At 35.9% G+C, this 16,969-nt stretch overlaps 1 protein-coding gene, 7 non-coding genes and 3 pseudogenes across 9 annotated transcripts in view; all 11 read right to left on the bottom strand.

Moving 5' to 3' along the window:
* Window positions 1–16,969, bottom strand: part of LOC116153619 (uncharacterized) — a 136,246-nt gene that overhangs the window by 75,175 nt on the left and 44,102 nt on the right. For both annotated transcript variants that reach the window (XR_010381088.1, XM_064486257.1), the window contains exons 15-23: window positions 16,825–16,880; window positions 16,020–16,103; window positions 15,041–15,119; window positions 13,089–13,174; window positions 9,696–9,770; window positions 4,544–7,910; window positions 3,903–3,980; window positions 1,929–2,015; window positions 993–1,078 (exon numbers count right to left, since the gene is read on the bottom strand). The gene's annotated coding sequence lies outside the window, so the exon portion shown is untranslated. The remainder of the gene's footprint in view (window positions 1–992; window positions 1,079–1,928; window positions 2,016–3,902; window positions 3,981–4,543; window positions 7,911–9,695; window positions 9,771–13,088; window positions 13,175–15,040; window positions 15,120–16,019; window positions 16,104–16,824; window positions 16,881–16,969) is intronic.
* On the bottom strand, window positions 1,546–1,617 carry LOC116153683 (small nucleolar RNA SNORD113/SNORD114 family). The gene has a single exon (XR_004137577.1). It is a non-coding gene; the product is annotated as a small nucleolar RNA SNORD113/SNORD114 family (small nucleolar RNA).
* Window positions 4,128–4,208, bottom strand: LOC116153696 (small nucleolar RNA SNORD113/SNORD114 family; annotated as a pseudogene).
* Window positions 4,759–4,825, bottom strand: LOC116153722 (small nucleolar RNA SNORD113/SNORD114 family; annotated as a pseudogene).
* LOC116153694 (small nucleolar RNA SNORD113/SNORD114 family) lies at window positions 6,296–6,366 on the bottom strand. The gene has a single exon (XR_004137587.1). It is a non-coding gene; the product is annotated as a small nucleolar RNA SNORD113/SNORD114 family (small nucleolar RNA).
* LOC116153701 (small nucleolar RNA SNORD113/SNORD114 family) lies at window positions 7,269–7,340 on the bottom strand. The gene has a single exon (XR_004137591.1). It is a non-coding gene; the product is annotated as a small nucleolar RNA SNORD113/SNORD114 family (small nucleolar RNA).
* LOC116153721 (small nucleolar RNA SNORD113/SNORD114 family) lies at window positions 8,203–8,276 on the bottom strand. Its single transcript, XR_004137605.1, has one exon. It is a non-coding gene; the product is annotated as a small nucleolar RNA SNORD113/SNORD114 family (small nucleolar RNA).
* Window positions 13,672–13,742, bottom strand: LOC116153716 (small nucleolar RNA SNORD113/SNORD114 family). The gene has a single exon (XR_004137600.1). It is a non-coding gene; the product is annotated as a small nucleolar RNA SNORD113/SNORD114 family (small nucleolar RNA).
* On the bottom strand, window positions 14,641–14,714 carry LOC116153695 (small nucleolar RNA SNORD113/SNORD114 family). The gene has a single exon (XR_004137588.1). It is a non-coding gene; the product is annotated as a small nucleolar RNA SNORD113/SNORD114 family (small nucleolar RNA).
* On the bottom strand, window positions 15,593–15,668 carry LOC116153710 (small nucleolar RNA SNORD113/SNORD114 family; annotated as a pseudogene).
* On the bottom strand, window positions 16,593–16,667 carry LOC116153699 (small nucleolar RNA SNORD113/SNORD114 family). The gene has a single exon (XR_004137589.1). It is a non-coding gene; the product is annotated as a small nucleolar RNA SNORD113/SNORD114 family (small nucleolar RNA).

Genomic DNA, 16,969 nt, shown 5'->3' with positions numbered 1-16,969 from the left:
CATTCCAAGACAATCATTTTACCATTACGTGCCAGGTCCCTTCCCAGACACAGAGGTGACGTAACAGGCCTGACATGGCACAAGTCTAAAGCAGCTCAAGCATCACATTCTGAAGACGACCAGGCAGAGAGATGATGCACTGACATGCTCTCTCCATTGAGATGTATGTGAAACCACTTGTTTGCATAGTTATTAAGGCCTTTACTAAATTATGGTAATACTTTTTCTCTTTCTTCTAGCAAAGCAAACATCAAACTTGTAGCTGACTAAATCCATCAGAGGTAGGAGCTACTATTATTCTTGCCATATGTATCACCTGTTCCTCACAGACATATAAAGTGATCGTTTTATTTTCCATTCCTATTTACGTCATCATATGTCTTTGCGATATATTTCAACAATGAATAGTGTTTCTCTTATTCATATTTATTCATTTATATATTTCTTTAATTGTTCTGACATTGATTTTTGATAATAATGATTGAGGCATTCCTATACACAAAGGCTAAGAGCAAGATCCTTGTATGCGCACGATGTCTCTCAATAGGAGCACTTGAAACTGAAGGCAAATACTAGATTTCCTTTATATTTGACCTCAGAACTCCAGACGCATATATTCACCATCTGTCTCATAGCACAAATTAAAATTATTAACCCATATTTGGCCCTCATTACCTTCATTCATGTCTACATTTTAATCGATTCATAAATTCTTTAATGATAATAAAATCAGTACATGGGGAATAACACTACCTAGAAAAGATCTCGACCATCTCTAAAATTTCTCTATAGGATTGCTTCTCACTGAGTAGATGTATTTCATTACTAGACTTGAACATTTCATATACAGATCAATTAAAGTAATGCTTTTTCTTATCCTAACTTTTACTGAATTGAAGTTTGATGATGACTATATTTCACAATTTTACTACTGCAGTGAAAACCTTTTTAAAACCCACAAAATGAAGAAAAGAATTGTGATGACTACTCACCCTTGTCTCCACGCTTCTAAATCACAGATGAACCCACAGAGCTCATGACCATATTGGAACGCTTCCATCATCGGAATGCAATCATTCTAAGGAGTACGAAGCAGAGCAGATAAAATATTGAGACATGCTCATCAGTGCTTGGATTTCATTGCTCACTTAGGCAGTTAATTACTAAGCCATGAATGGCAACAATGTATATTTTATTTTCTAAAGTAAACAAGGAATATGGATCTAGCCACATGCAGACAGCATGGACATTGTCTGCTACGTATCAATAGCTACATCAGCCTTAGTCAACCAGAACCACACATTCCATGACAGAGGTCACTATTTCACTGCACATTAAAGCTACTTCTTACAACACAGTACAGTGTTTATGAATGGACTGTATTTCATTGCCATCTCCTTTTTTTTATTGTTTATTTAATTGATATAATTATAAAAATAAAAGAAAATGCAAGAACATAGAGACCCTTCAAAAAAGTTCCCTGTATGTTACTGACATATCTATGAAATCATATAAAAAAGGACAGTGAACTAGATCCCATTTCTGTTGGATCTCAGAGTTCCAGACACGTATTCATCGCATACAACTCATACGCCACGGGTAGTCATCATCAATCCAACACCGTCCCTCTTTTTTCCTCATTCATTTCTATGTTACTTACTAATTTAGTAATTCACTAATAAAAATTTACAGAAATACTGTCCACAAAACTAAGAAGAGACATCACATCCTTAATCTGTAGTTTATGCATTTCTATATATCTTTTTTAATTATGTTGCTACCTCATTGATGCATTAATCAATTAATGTTTCATAGAAATCAATATTAATCACTGAGCTAAAGTTTCCTCTGTGTTCCTATATGGAACAACACACTAAATTCACACAAACACACAAAATATCTCCTAGCCAAGACACGAAATTACTCACATTACAGAGAAGTAATCATAAGACTCCCAGAGATGGCACAATAATTAATCAGCATGAATGCCTCCATTTGCAGAGGAAGAATACAAGCTCAACGGTGAAAGGAAAGGAAGAAACATTTATCACTATGGATTCTACTTTCTACGTTTAATATACCAAATCATAGGAATTTATGACATTTTCATAATGTAGAGAATTTTTGCTATGTATCAAAAGACCTCCAGGGTGATTATAACCTAGAAAAGTACACTTGATCTTAATTATGCAAATCTATGCAATTCTGGGACAAAGAGTTAACACTCTCGATCCATTTATTCCATGATGACCTCCAGTGTTCACAAGTTTTATAAATATTTCAGGCCTCATCATAGATTTTCATTCATAGACAAGAGTTTACTTTAACATCTGAATACACTACTATATATATTTAATGGTTCTATCAGATATATTAATAATAACAAATTTAAATTGATTAAACATAAATAAGAGCATGACTAGGTTTCAAATATATGGCCATAAAATCAAACAAACTTAAAAAACAGAATATGAATTATTTTGGTTCTGAGAACTACAAAACTTTATAATTCATTATTCCTGACAGATCAACAACTTATTTGATTCTATAGATACACATATATAACATTCATATAAAATCTTATGTAAATTAAATCAATCACTAATTCACTGTGATCATGGACACTCCCAATATCTAGAAAACCCAGGACATTAATGATATCTCTACTACGTCACATTGACGTTCAACGTTATTAAAATAATGATGCTGTCCATTATCTATGCATGATCCAATCACTCTCTCAAAATTCTTTATTTATCATTGAGCTACACGTGACCTTCTGAGATTCTACATGGAACTTTGAAGTAACACACTACATACAATGAATGTGAACAAAAAAACCTGGCAAACAAAACAGAAATTTGAATAGTAATATCAGGACATTTTGTGCCTATAAATGACAGACTCAGTCCTCGATCTGTCTCCAAAGAGGGAGGCTCCATCACCTCGAATGCGCCCATTTGGAGGGGCACACAGCAGTCAGTGAGGGAAAAAAAGAAAGAGAAAGGAGAATTCATCGTCATTCATTCTTCTCCCGCCCTTTCACCTACTCAGCACTTACAAATTTATAACATTTTCATAATGGAGGGATTTTTTTTCCTCTAAACACAAAGAAAAGAACAAGAAGCACAACAACAGAAAAAAAAAAAAATCCTCTAACTTCAGAAGGAGCCTGAACAGCTGAAACCATCATTATTCACGTCTGGTCATTCTCGGCCAAAGAGCTGATGCCCTTGACCCAAATCATTGATCCTGGGCATCAGCGGGGGCCATCTGTGTTCATCTTTCCCGCCTCGCCATGGATGCTGACGGGTAGACAATGATTTACCTTTCCTTCGTTACCTACTACTGACCTGGCCTCACTACTGCTTCTCTCATGGATCCACTGAGATTAGTAAAATCAAGACCTGTTGATCCGAAATGCGAACGGGATCGCTATACACTCCTGACATCTGTCCGTGGGATCACACAAGACACGGAAGCAAGGGAGTGTCTATGTGGCTGGACTCAGGGTTCCAGACACACTGTTCACTGGCCGTGGCACATCGGCCCACCACCACGGGTTCATTGGGGCCCATTTTGACTTCTTTCCTTGGTACAGTTGGATCCATTTAGTCATTACTTCCTTGACAATCATCAGACAAACACATGTCTATCCAAAACCCGAAAGCAAGACTCTGCAATATCCCACACTCCTCTCCAATCATTACCAGAATTGCTGGCATCTCTATTCTGAATGAGTAGCCATGTTCTCTGGCACCTCCTTCTCAACATAAGGTTTCCCAGCACACTCATCAGTGGGACAGAAGCACCCTTGGATTGTACTCCTCATTGGGAAAAACACTATGGAAACCCTCGAACAAACCACCCCAACCAAGACAGGCCCTTGCACCCCTCCTCACCTTGGTCTCCGACCTCTGACCCCAGGACCCTTAGAACCTTGATCACAGTGGAGGACGACATCACCTTCAGCTGTGATTCTGCAAAGTACCAAACAGACAAGGGGACAGAAAGATTGAGACTTTCTCTCCCCTTGGATCCATAGTGTTTGGTGATGGATACTTTCATTCGTTCCATGACAGGAAAGAACAAAAAGGCATGAAGAGAAAGGAGACGTGTCTTTCGGACTGGACCTCAGCGTTCCAGACACAGACACGTATTATTCGTCATCGATGACTCATACGCCGGTAGGGATCATCATCGATCCAGGAAAGACCACGGTCTCCTCACTCGTCCCATACGCTGAACTGATCAATTAATTAATAGATTCACTCACTAGAATGGATAACTCAATGATTCACCAACCCCAAGAAGGCACTGGGATCCCCAAATGTCTCTGGGACCGTTCCCCCATCATATATATTTCAAATCTCTTCTCCCTGTCTCCCTTGGGCTGTAATCCAGACAATGCTTCCTTTTTGTCTCCTTATTGTCAATAGCATAAAAGTGGCCTTCTTGCATTACACTCCAAGCACTTTGGAGATAGAGTCCATGTCCCTGGGCGCCCCACCCAGACCAAGATCAGAGGACTGACTGTGCTCACCCGGGTCTGCTGGCTCCTCAACTGCAGGCAGAGCCCTAAGCTGCTGATCCAGGAGGACTCCTTCATTCAGGTCCAGTGTGGCCATTCTGGGGGCTAGGAAGCCAAGCAGATGACAAAAAGGTTAAACCAAGACCAAAAATTAGCCTCTCTTTCATGCCCGACATCTGTCTGCAAGATGCCTTCTCGCACGGAGAATGGCCTGGGTTCATGCTCTGTTGGACCTCAGACTTCCAGTCATGTATTCACCGTACACAACGCACACGTCACCAGTGGTCAGATGCTAAACCACCTCTAGGGTCTTCATTTTGAGGAGACAGTTTCAGAAGCTTTTAAGAAAACTGAGACCTAATCGCCCCTCATCTTCTTTTTCTGCATTTTCTTTACTCAGTATTTAGGTGTTTATTTTTCCCTTGAGCATTTGTCTTTCTCTTATTAAAGTAAGAAACTCAATCTTTAATCTGAGGCAGAATAGTTAAACTGCCTCTTACATAGGCATATCTGTATAACCTTGTTCAATGAGGTTACCTTCCTCCATTTATTTAATGAGCATCAGATTTTTCAATTTGTATTAACAATATCATTTCCCTCACCAAATATGTTCCCCTTTTTTGCACAATGCTTCACCCTTTTCTCCTTAATATATCTATTTATATTTGATTAATGGTTTCATCATAAATCCATTAATAAGAAATCTATGAAATGAATGAAAGAACATGATCCTTTTATATTCATGACATCTCTCTTTAGAAATAATTTAACAGAGTGAATAGACCACTTATGTTCTGTATTAGACCTCGGATTTCAGACATGTTTTCATCGTTGAGGCCTCTTCATTCGTCTATGATTGAATCTTTTTCCATTCATTTCTACATTTGTATTGATTAGAACTTTAGTTAATTGGTGATAATGAACATAATACATCATTTGCAAAATATGTCAAGAATAAAATTCTTGAATAGCCCTAACATCAGTTTGCAAAATTGTTTCCCATTAAGACTCCTTCTCTTCCATTGATCTACCTCAATTCTGAACATGATCAATTAATCCAAATAATGATTCTTATCACATTTATTATGAAAAACTTTTTGATTCATTTAATAGTTTTTATAATACCATGAGTACACTCAACAAATCGCCCAAACCAAGACAACAACCATCACCATTGTTCCCCTCGGTTTTTTTCCTGCCACAGAGGCAGCGTATAAGTCTTGACCACGGCAGAAGCTGAAGTTGCTGGAACAAACATTCTGATGAATAACAAGCAGACAAGGTGATAAAAAAAAAATCTTGCGAGAGTCTTTCCATTGATCCACACAGTCCACTATTCATTTCCATAAAAAGCTTAAGGATTTTTTAAGTTACGGTAATATTTGTTTCTTTTTCCTTTAATAAATCAAATGTCTAAGTTGTGACTAATTCAGTCAGTAACAATGATCACTTCCTATGTCTTTCTGAGCCAAAGAGGTGACATCGTTACACCACTTCTCTCCTAATGGATATCAGTCTTTTCAACATACATCAATGTGTTAACATATTATAGCAATTTTTGCCTACTCATTTAATTTTTTATAATTGGACAAGGCTTATATTCCTCTTCTATTTAATTTACACATTTAAATATTGATTATTTCATTGATCCAATTATAAAAATAGAAAAAGTGCATGGTTAATGACCAAAACCAAGATCTTTGTTCCTGACCTCTGCCTACAGGATCACTTCAACTGGGGACAATGGACTAGACTCCATTCGCATTGTACCTCAGAGTTCCAGACATGTATTCGTTGTATATGACTCATAAGCCACCAGTATCAACACTGATCCATTATCATTCCTCATTGGCTTATATTTCTACATCATGTATTGGTCAGTTCACAATTCAGTAGTTATAATTTTAAAAACAATTATTTGTTGAAACCACCAAAGAGATTAGAAGTCTCTAATAGATTTTTGGAATCATTCTCATGTCAATACCTCTTTCATTAATTCTTCTCAACCTTCATTATATCAATTAATCCTATAATGCTTCTATTAATCCCATATTTCATTGCAGGCTATTTGGTTTTCACTGATAACATTTCACAGTTTACAATAATATAGTCAATACCCTTAAAGAATACATTAAAACTAAGACCAAACGTTGACCATTACTCACATGGTCTCCATGATCCTACCACATGACTGCAACCAGAGAACTAACAACCATGGATGAATCCTTAAATCAGCTTGAGTGCATTCAATTTAAGGAGTACAAAGCAGAAAAGATGATTTTAAAAATCAGGTTTTATCTGCATTCATCCTTGTTTTCCACATTTCATTTACTCATTTAATCTTTCATTAATTTTCATATAGTACAATGATTTTTATCTTAACAGAAAAAAAACCTTAAACTTGAGACAGACCCAGAAAAATAATGCTGACTCTACTTGTCATTGTCTATATGATGCTTTAAGCAAAAAGGCAATATGCTTATTCATGTATTGCTTAATGAGCATGAATATTTTCAATTATATTAATAATTTATCTTGCCTTACCACATATGTTCATCATTGGAAAATGCTTCATTTTCTCCTTTACTTATCTCTCTTTAATGGTTCTAGCTATGATCCATTAATAATAATAAATTTAAATCTATGAATCCAAAATAAGACCATGACCTTTGTGTATTTTTGACATTTGTCTCTACGATCATTTCCAAAAGAAGGATTGAACTAATTATGTTGTGTGTTGGATCTCAGAGTTTCAGACATTTATTTTCATCATCCAAGACACATGTCACCAGTTGTCATCACTGGCCCATGTTTGAGTCTCATTTTCTTCATTCCTGTCTGTATTTGCATAGATTAAATTATTAATTCTTGATAATAATAAAATAATTACATGATTCACAAAACTACCCAAGAGCAAGATCCTTGACTATCCCTACATCCTGTCTGTACAACCGTTTCCCACGTGGACTGTAGCTCTTCTGTTATTCAGCCTCAGTGTTACACATTGTTGACTGATCAATGTTCACATCATAATTATATTGGACAATGGTTAACTTTTGATTAAATTAATAATTTTTAATAATACCACGTCTACTCTTGGAGGAGGGGATAGCTCGGTGGTAGAGTGCCTGCCTAGCACGCACCAGGTCCTGAGTTCATTCCCCAGTGCCTTTACTTAAAAAGTAAGTAAGTAAATGAACTTGACTACCTCCTTCCCTAAGAAGTGCCACTGCCACTACTGATGCTGATCCCACGCCTAGTCCTACATGAAGACCCAAACCGAGACAAGGGATTTGACCGCCACCCACCTTAGTCTCCTTCCTGACGGAAGTAATAGGACAATTCTGACGACGGCAGAACCTGAAATCAGCTCCAGCATCTATTCAGAAGTGTACAAAGCAGAGAAGGTAATAAAAGGACTGACACATTCTTGCCAGTAAGCCATACGTTCTATCATTCATATATGCAGTAATTTAAGTATTTATTAAATAGTAACATTTATTTATTTTTCTCTTAATAAATCAAATGTCAACCCTACTCTGTTATTGGTTCTTTTACAACAAAAGTAAAAAAAAAATCTATAGCCACCAGTCCAAGAAAAAGATTCTTGTATATTCCTGAAAAATGTCTCCAGGAACGCTTCCAACAGGGTGAATTTGCTAGATTTTGTGTCGGACCTGAGAGTTTCGGCCACCTATTATTCACTGTTTGTGACTCATACACACCAGTCTTCATCATCAGCCCTTGTTTTGCCCTCTTTTTCTTCATATATTTTCTAATAACTCAAACTAATAACAAAATTAATTCATATGAATATAGATCTCTTTCTCACAGAGACTACATCTCCTTCTCTATTTGATCTCAATGTTTAATAAGTCAATTAATCAACAGCATGCTTCACACCAACACCAGCCATAGTTATTATTCATTATTAGGCTAGGGTTGGCCTTACGTCACTGTATTTCATAAATCTTTAAACAGCGAATACCCTTAGGTGCCTCGACACAAGAAATTAAACTGTGACTCACATGGGTCCCCATGTATAGATGTAACCAGAAACCTTCTAATCAAGAGGATCATAGCAGAACCTTGATCAGCCGTAAGCAGCCACCGCAAGGAGTACAAAGCATAGCAGATGATAAAAAGATTGAGACATTATCTGCGCTAACAAGCTTCCACCTTCATTTTCTTAGTCATTAAAATATTTACTAATTGATGTTAATAATTATTTGTCTCATCTAAAAAAGGCAACATGGAATGCTCCTCTGATCCAGAGCAGTAACACTGACTATTTATTATCTTTGCCTATGATAGTCAGCCAAAGACGGGATACCTTTGATCCAATTATTTCTTAACGGACACTTGTATTTCCAAACTAAATTAATAGGATTTCTTGTCTCATCTCACATAATTGGACAATACTTCACCATTTTCATCTTTATTTACTTCAATAATTGTATAATTTTTTTGTAATAATGCCATCAAAATTCATGAACCACAAAAGACCCAGAACAACATCTCTGTGCACTCCTATGCTGTTTAGAGGATCACTTCCAACAGAGACAGCAGACTAGGTCTCTTTCTGTGTAACACCTCAGAGCCAGACACGTCTTATCCATCACCCAGGATGCATACCCCACCAGCTGTCCCGTATTGTTCCAGGATTTGCCCTCTTCTTCCTCACTCATTTGCACACTTGCTGATTTTCAGTTTTTTAATTGACTAATAATAATAAAATAAATTTAAATTAATCACAAAAACTCAAAAACAAGAAACTCAAGTATCTCTAACATGTGCAAATAGAGTACTTTCCCTCAGCAACTGTACTGTCATTAATCAATCATAGTGTCACATATTCATTAAGGAACGCACGTCACATGTGAATCCCATAGTGGGCCATGGCTAACTTTGCTTAGATTGTACTTAACAAAACAATGAACATTCTGAAACAAGCCACCCACACCAAGCTAAGAGCAGGTGTAAACCATTTTTTTTAATAATGGACCTCAGTGGATCGTAGATGTTTTGATCATAAATTAATAGTTCAGAATGCATTCCATTTCCATCATTGGTCCATGGTTGGCTTTTCTTCATATAATTTGTACATTATTTCTACATACAATATAAACCCATCATCAGAATTAAAACACTAACTAGTACTTACATCTCCTGTGTGTGCTCCCTCCTCACAATGAAAATAGTTTACATCTTTCTCAGTTAAGGAATGTTTAGGGAAAACCTAAAACAGAAATTTAAAGAGCTATACCAATGAGTGACATGGACTCACCCTGTTTTTAAAATCATCCCAAGTGATCACGTTAATCGTAAACAAATGTATCATAAACTTTGGTTCTTCATCATTAGTACAGGCCTCTCCTTATCTGATTCTGCTCATTATCTACTCAATTTCAACAGATATGCCTAAACACAGAGGCAACCTAGAGATCTCAGTCTTCTTGGAATGTTTAAATCAGCTCAGGTGCATGCATTTTGAAGAATATAAAGATGATGTGAAAAGAATAAGACATTTTCTCCATTGAACCATGCTTTGCCCCTTTCATTGACTTAGACTCTAAGATATTTATTAATTAATGTATTTGTTATTTGTTTTAAAAAAAAAATAAGCAACTTGGAGCTCACCACTGACAAACAAACCACTCACACAGAACAAAAATCAATATTGTTACATATATTTGACTATATCACTGGTTCTCAAAATGCTGTTTCTTAATACGCAGCATTAGAACTTGGGAATGTATCCAAAATGCAGATCAGCAGATCCCACATCAATCTGACTAAATCAGAAATGCTGAGAGTGGGCCCAGGAATTTGTAGTTTAACAAGCCCTCCAGGTGAGTCTGATACTCAAGTTGGAGAGCACTCTGTGTTAACCTAACCCAGAGAGGTGACACCCTGTACGTATTGGTGCTTCAGAGTTACAAGAACTAGAATGTCTTAATTAATCCCGCTTTACTCTCTTATCTATCCATCATCTATTTATCTATCTATCTGTCTGTCTATCTATCATCTATCTCATTAATTCTTTAATTTATTCCCTTAGAATAAAGCAGTGAGTCTCCAGGATCCACTTAAGCCCCATAATTAGGTTCTTGAAAATTACTGAAATCTAGCTATAGACTCATTCCCACGGCTGGAATATACCAACTCTCCTTCTGAAGTGAACTTCAGTGATGCAGATATGAATTCATTACAGCACACATTCAGAATGCGTTCCTTTCACGTCATGGGTCCCTGCCTAAATCCTGTTCACCTAACGTCTACGTTCTTTAAAAATAGAAGAAAGAAAAACCATGGGCCCACCATCCACTCCACTCCATAGCCAAACACTAAATATCTTACATTTTCCGGTGGGTTGCTTCACTGAATTAATAGTGTGGATCTTTGCCACAGAGAAATGTTTATCATCTGTGGGGCAACCCTAAGACGGCACGCTAAGTAGCGGTGAAGCAAAGTGTAAACTCCTCAAACTTGAACAGTGTGCTGAAAACGATTACTTTCTAAAACTTGCTATATACCATTTCTTCTTCCTATTACCTACATTTGGTCTTCTCTGAATTTATTTACATCTGTACCTACATATCAATAGCTTTAATTTTCCTTCATCTATTTGTTAATTTATGAAATAATTTGACAAACCATTCGTACTTTAAACAAAACAAAAACTGTTAAACTTCCCAGAAACCCAGAAGACAAGGGCTATTGCATAGGTCTGTCTAACCCCCCGTAATCAAACTAGCCAGAGCTAGAGTTTTTTCTCAAGAGGGACACAATGGGCAGAGAACCAATGAATCAGGTTTCACCACATCCTCATCACTGGCCAGGTGCTTGTCCCGTTTTTATCTTATTAAGTGATTAACTTATAAAGTTATAACCAGTATCTTTCTATACAAACTCAAGATAGGAACACTGATTAAAAGTAACTGTGTCCAGGCCCTCACTATCCCAACTGTCAGGGAAATATATGCTTTTTTCCAACTTTATTGAGGAATAATTGAGAAATGCAGTTGTAAGTATTTAAAGGTACACGATATGAAGATTTGATTGACATATACATTGTGGAATGATTCTTACCAATGGAACTGTGAAGCCAATGGCTTGATCACGACACATCATATGACACATCTGTTTTCTTCTTTTTACCTTCCCTGTTGTTCTTTCTTTTTTTATTGAAATATAGTTGGTTTACAACATTGTGCTAATTTCTGGTGTACAGTATAGTGTTTTAGTGATATATATATATATATATATATATATATATATATATATTCCTTTTCATATTCTTTTTCATCATAGGTTATTACAAGATATAAATATAGTTCATTGTTTATTTTATATAGTAGTTAGTATTTGCAAAATCCTGAACTCCCAATGTATCCCTCTATACCAGCCCCACCCTGGCCCCCTGGTAACCATGAGTTTGTTTTCTGTCTGTGAGTCTGTTTCTGTTTTGTAAATAAGTTCATGTATGTTATTTTTTTAGACTCCACATATAAGTGATACCATATGGTATTTTTCTTTCTCTTTCTGTCTTACTTGTCATGTGACACATTGTTGTCACTGGTTCATGCTCAGCCCTCTTTAATGCAGTTAGCTGATTAAATTATGTGAAAATTCCCCCCACCCGCGTTTCTTAATTAATTTTAAAAAATGCCTGCAGCCCAAAGATAACAGAAAACACAAACATCAACAACAACATTCGGCTCCCCCGATGTCCCTTATGCTACAGTGTAAAAGCCTCTCTATATTTTCAATGGACTCCAGTTCCTCAGAAACAGATTGGTGACAATGTTTGTTCCATCACACATGCTATAGTTATTCCAGATTTGGCCCTAATTTTCCTTCATTTATTCATACATTTGTTTAGTTATTATTATATTGATTAACTTTTAATAAGCGATTAATATATATGACACTCAAAAGCCCAAAAATGAGTTCCTCGAATATCCTTCACAACTCTTTATAAGATCATTTATATCAAAAGAATAGACTAGATTTCTTTTTGCTTTGGACCTCAGAGTAGGTTCCAGATAAGCATTACTCATCCTTAATTCATACACCACCAGTCCTAAATATTACACCAGACTTCCCCCTTTTTGAATTATAATTTTGTTTAGAGATAATCATTAATTCACTAATAATATATACTGATGAAATTGTAAAGTAGTTTCAATATCGCTAACACCTGTATGCAGAAGCCTTTTCTAGCTCTCTCTTGTTAATCGACCTGGTGTTGAATGTATGGATTGGTTAACATAATTGCTTCATTTTAACATTTTACCTATTTTATCTTTAGTCCAAGGTTGCCATGGATTAATCCCTAACATGAGTCTATAGAATTATTTCCCTCAGCAATCCACCGCTTTCATTAATTGACCTCAGTGATTCTGTTGGGATTGACAAACATAATGCTTCGTGTTAATGGCATCTGGGGGCCATGGTTGGTATTCATTGATTATACTTCACATTTTTCAATAATACAGTAAATACCCTTAAATAAACCACCCAAACTGAGGCAAGAACTTTGACTATTACTTACGTTGGTCTCCATGCTTTAAGGCACAGATGCAACCATAGAACTTGTGATCATGGAAGAATTCTTCAGTTAGCTTGCATGGGTCCATTCTGAGGAGTACAGAGCAGAACAGATGATTTTAAAAAGGTTGAGACCTAATCTCCACTGGTCCTTGTGTTCCACCTTTGATTTAGTCAGTCATTTAGAGAATTAGCTATTTGGGAAAATGTTTATTTAACTTCTCCCAAGTAAACACACAATAACAACCCTGCCACTGGCACAGAATATGAACACTGTCTGTTAACTGACACCGCCTATAAAATCCTTAGCCAGAGGTAACACCCTTGCACCACTTGTTTCCTGATAGATTGGTGTATTTTTAATATACATAAATGGTATTTCTTGTCCTCCTACACATTTTTATAATTGGACTTGCTTCATGACCTTCATTTTTATTTATTTGTGTATTTGTTTATTGATTATATCATTGCCCCAATTATAAAACTAGAGAATGCATGAATGTAAACCAAAAATGTGATTCTTATATACTCATGACATCTGTCTATAGAACACTTCACACAGGACAACGACCAAGATTTCTTCCGTTCTGAACCTCTGAGTTGCAGATACATATTCATCTATCCAGTTCATGGGCCACCAGCAGTCATCATCGATCCTGTCGTCCCTCCTTATCTTCAATTATTTCTACATTGTCTATTAATTCATTCATTAATTCAATAATAATATTTTTAACCCTATTATTCACAAAAATCCAAGAGCTTTGATATACCTAATCTGCATATATGATCATTCTCAGATCAATATATCTTTCTCCTTAATTATCCTTTTTTGTCCTATATAGAACTTTTCAATACACTCAATCCCATAGTTATATAATCACGGGCTATCTGATTATATTTCACACTTTACAATGGTACAGTGAGTATTCTTTTTCAAAAAATCACTAGAATCAGACAAGAATTTTGACTATTACTCACATTGGTCTCTACGCTTCTAACACACACAGGTGCAACCATAGAGCTTGTACCCATGGAAGAGGCTTAAATCAGCTCAGATGTGTCCATTCTGAGGTGTACAGAGCAGAGCAGATGATGAAGATAATTGAGACCTTATTACCATTGATCCCTGCTTTCTAGCTGTCATTTACTCAGTCATTTAGGCACTCATACATTTTTCATGGCATAGTTGATTTCTCTCAGAAAAGACAACAATCTCAAACCTGAAACTGACCTAGTAAATAAAACTGACTCTTGTTTATCAGAGTCTAAATGATTCTTAGCCAAAGAGGTAACACCCTTGATTCATTTATTCCATAGGAGGCATCAATGTCTTAGTTCATTTTTATTAGTAATATTTCTTGTCTCACCACATATGTTCATAGTTGGAAAATGCTTAACATTATTCTTTATATAATTACTTTTATTCTATCATTGATCCATTAGTAATAATAAACCTAAATCTATGGACTCAAAATAAGAATATGAGTTTTGTGTATTTCTGACATCTGTCTACAGGATCACTTCCAACAGAGAGATTCAACTAGTTATGTTCTGTCTTAGACCTCACAGTTTCAGACACATAGTGTCCATTGTTCACAACTCAATGCCACCAGTTGTCACCATTGGTCTAGTTTGAGCCCCTTTTTCTTCATTCATTTCTACATCTGTACCAAATAAATCAAATTAACTCATTAATAATAATATAATAAACACACAACAACAAGATATTTGAATATCTTGAAATGCTATAGTCATTTCCTTTGTAGACTTCACCTCGGTGATTAATGAACTTCAGTGTTGATTAATCAACATATTTCATTATCGATTAATCAAGCTCATACTTCATATTATTTTTATATTTAGACATATTTTTATTCTATTTATTACTTTTTAATAATACTGTGAAACCCTTAAACAAATGTCTCAAACAAAGACAAGAATTTTGCCATTACTCACCATTGTCGCATTCATGACATAAAGGCAACATGACGACCTTCATCACAGCAGATGCGGAAATCAGCTTGGAGGATCCACTCTGCACAGAATCAAGAGAGAAGATGATAAAAAGATTAAGACATTCTCTCCATTGATTCATTGTTTCCACCCTTCTATAGACATAGTCCTGATATTTACTGATTAATAGTAATATTTATATATTTTTCTTCTTAACACATTAAGCATCAAAGTTGTAAGGACTCAGAGCAGAAACTATTACTTATCATTCTCTGTATCACCCTTAGTCAAAGATGTAATAACACACCTGCTCCATTTAAGATCGATTTCAATTTGTCTTAGTATTATTTTCTTTGCTATACATTTTAAGAATAAACAATAGTTCAGTCTCTACATCTTTACTTACACGATTGTTTTATTTATTCTGCCATTTATTCTTTTAGTTAAGATTGTAAAACTCATGAACATAAATACCAAGAACAAGATCCTTCTACATTCCTGACATCTGTCTACAGAACCACTTTAAACAAAGGGAATGGGCTAGCGTTCCCTGTGTTGGACCTCAGAGCGCCAGACACACAAGTATTCACTGTATGTGACTCACAGGCCACCAGTAGTCACCATCGCTCTAGGGTTGGGGCGCTTCCTTCATTCTCATCTATATTTATTTACTGATCAATTTATCAATTCACTAACAATAATAATAATAAAATAAGTATCTGTGAGTCACAAATACTCAAGAACAAGATCCTTAATACCCCTAATATCTATCTATAGAATCATTAGACTCATTGAATATACTCTTTCATTTAAATCATCTTCATTGATGCAAATACCTATTAATCAACATAGCACTTCATGTCAATTATATATTTCTGCATAGAGCATGACTAGCCTTCTTTCCATATATTTAATGTCATTTTTTATTATTACAGTGAATACTCTAAACCCAAACCAAGGGAAGGATTTGACAATTACTTACATGGTCCACGTGTACTTACACACAGGACAACCAGTGTCGCTCCTGACCGCGGTCAAACACGTAACCAGTTCAGACGCGTCCGTTCTGAGGAACACAAAACAGAGCAGGTGACAACAAGATTGAGAGCCACTCGACTACCACGTGCATGTCACCTTTCATGTAGTCAGTCACTTAGGAAGACAGTACGTTGGGGTCATATTTATTAATTTTTTTCTTTACAAATCAAACAATATCCCCCCGACACTACCACAAAATACGAACGTTGACTGTTATTCCTGGTTTATATCATTCTCAGTCAGCAAGGTCAGACATTTGAACCGTTTACATTTTTTAATTTACCTCAGTATTTTCAATCAACGTCAGTTTTTATTGTCTCACCACATTTATGAAGAGCGAACACGCTTCACCCTCTTCATCTTATTTACACTTGTACGTTGATTATTTCTTTGAGCCATTTTTTAACAGTGAAATCAAAATTCATAAAGACAAACCAAGAAAATTGTTTTATTACTTTTCTAATATTTGCCTATAACATCAGATCAATTAGAAGTGACACACTATATTTCCTTTTTATTGGACCTCAGAGTTTCAGACACACAGTATTCATCGTCCATGCCTCATATACCATCAGTCATCGTCACTGGGCCGTCTATAGGCCTCTTTTCCTCCATTTCCATCTGCATGAGTCCACTGATTAATTCATTAACTGACTGATATTAATTATATTTCACACTTTGACAACACAATGAATACTTGAGTGAAAAAAAGCTCTTAAAGACATGAATTTGCTCATTGTATTACTCACATTGGTCTATAGAGCACGTGAACTGGAGATGTTCAGTCCACTAGCGTGTGTCCATTCTGAGGCGTCCAGGGCAGAGCAGATGATTAAAAAAAAAAATTTGAGATTTTTTTCTACATGGGTCCTTGTTTGCTACATTTTTGTTTCC

Source organism: Camelus dromedarius, chromosome 5 (assembly GCF_036321535.1).
Source record: "Camelus dromedarius isolate mCamDro1 chromosome 5, mCamDro1.pat, whole genome shotgun sequence".
NCBI classification, from domain to species: domain Eukaryota; kingdom Metazoa; phylum Chordata; class Mammalia; order Artiodactyla; family Camelidae; genus Camelus; species Camelus dromedarius.
This window is presented reverse-complemented; position numbering and strand designations above follow the sequence as displayed.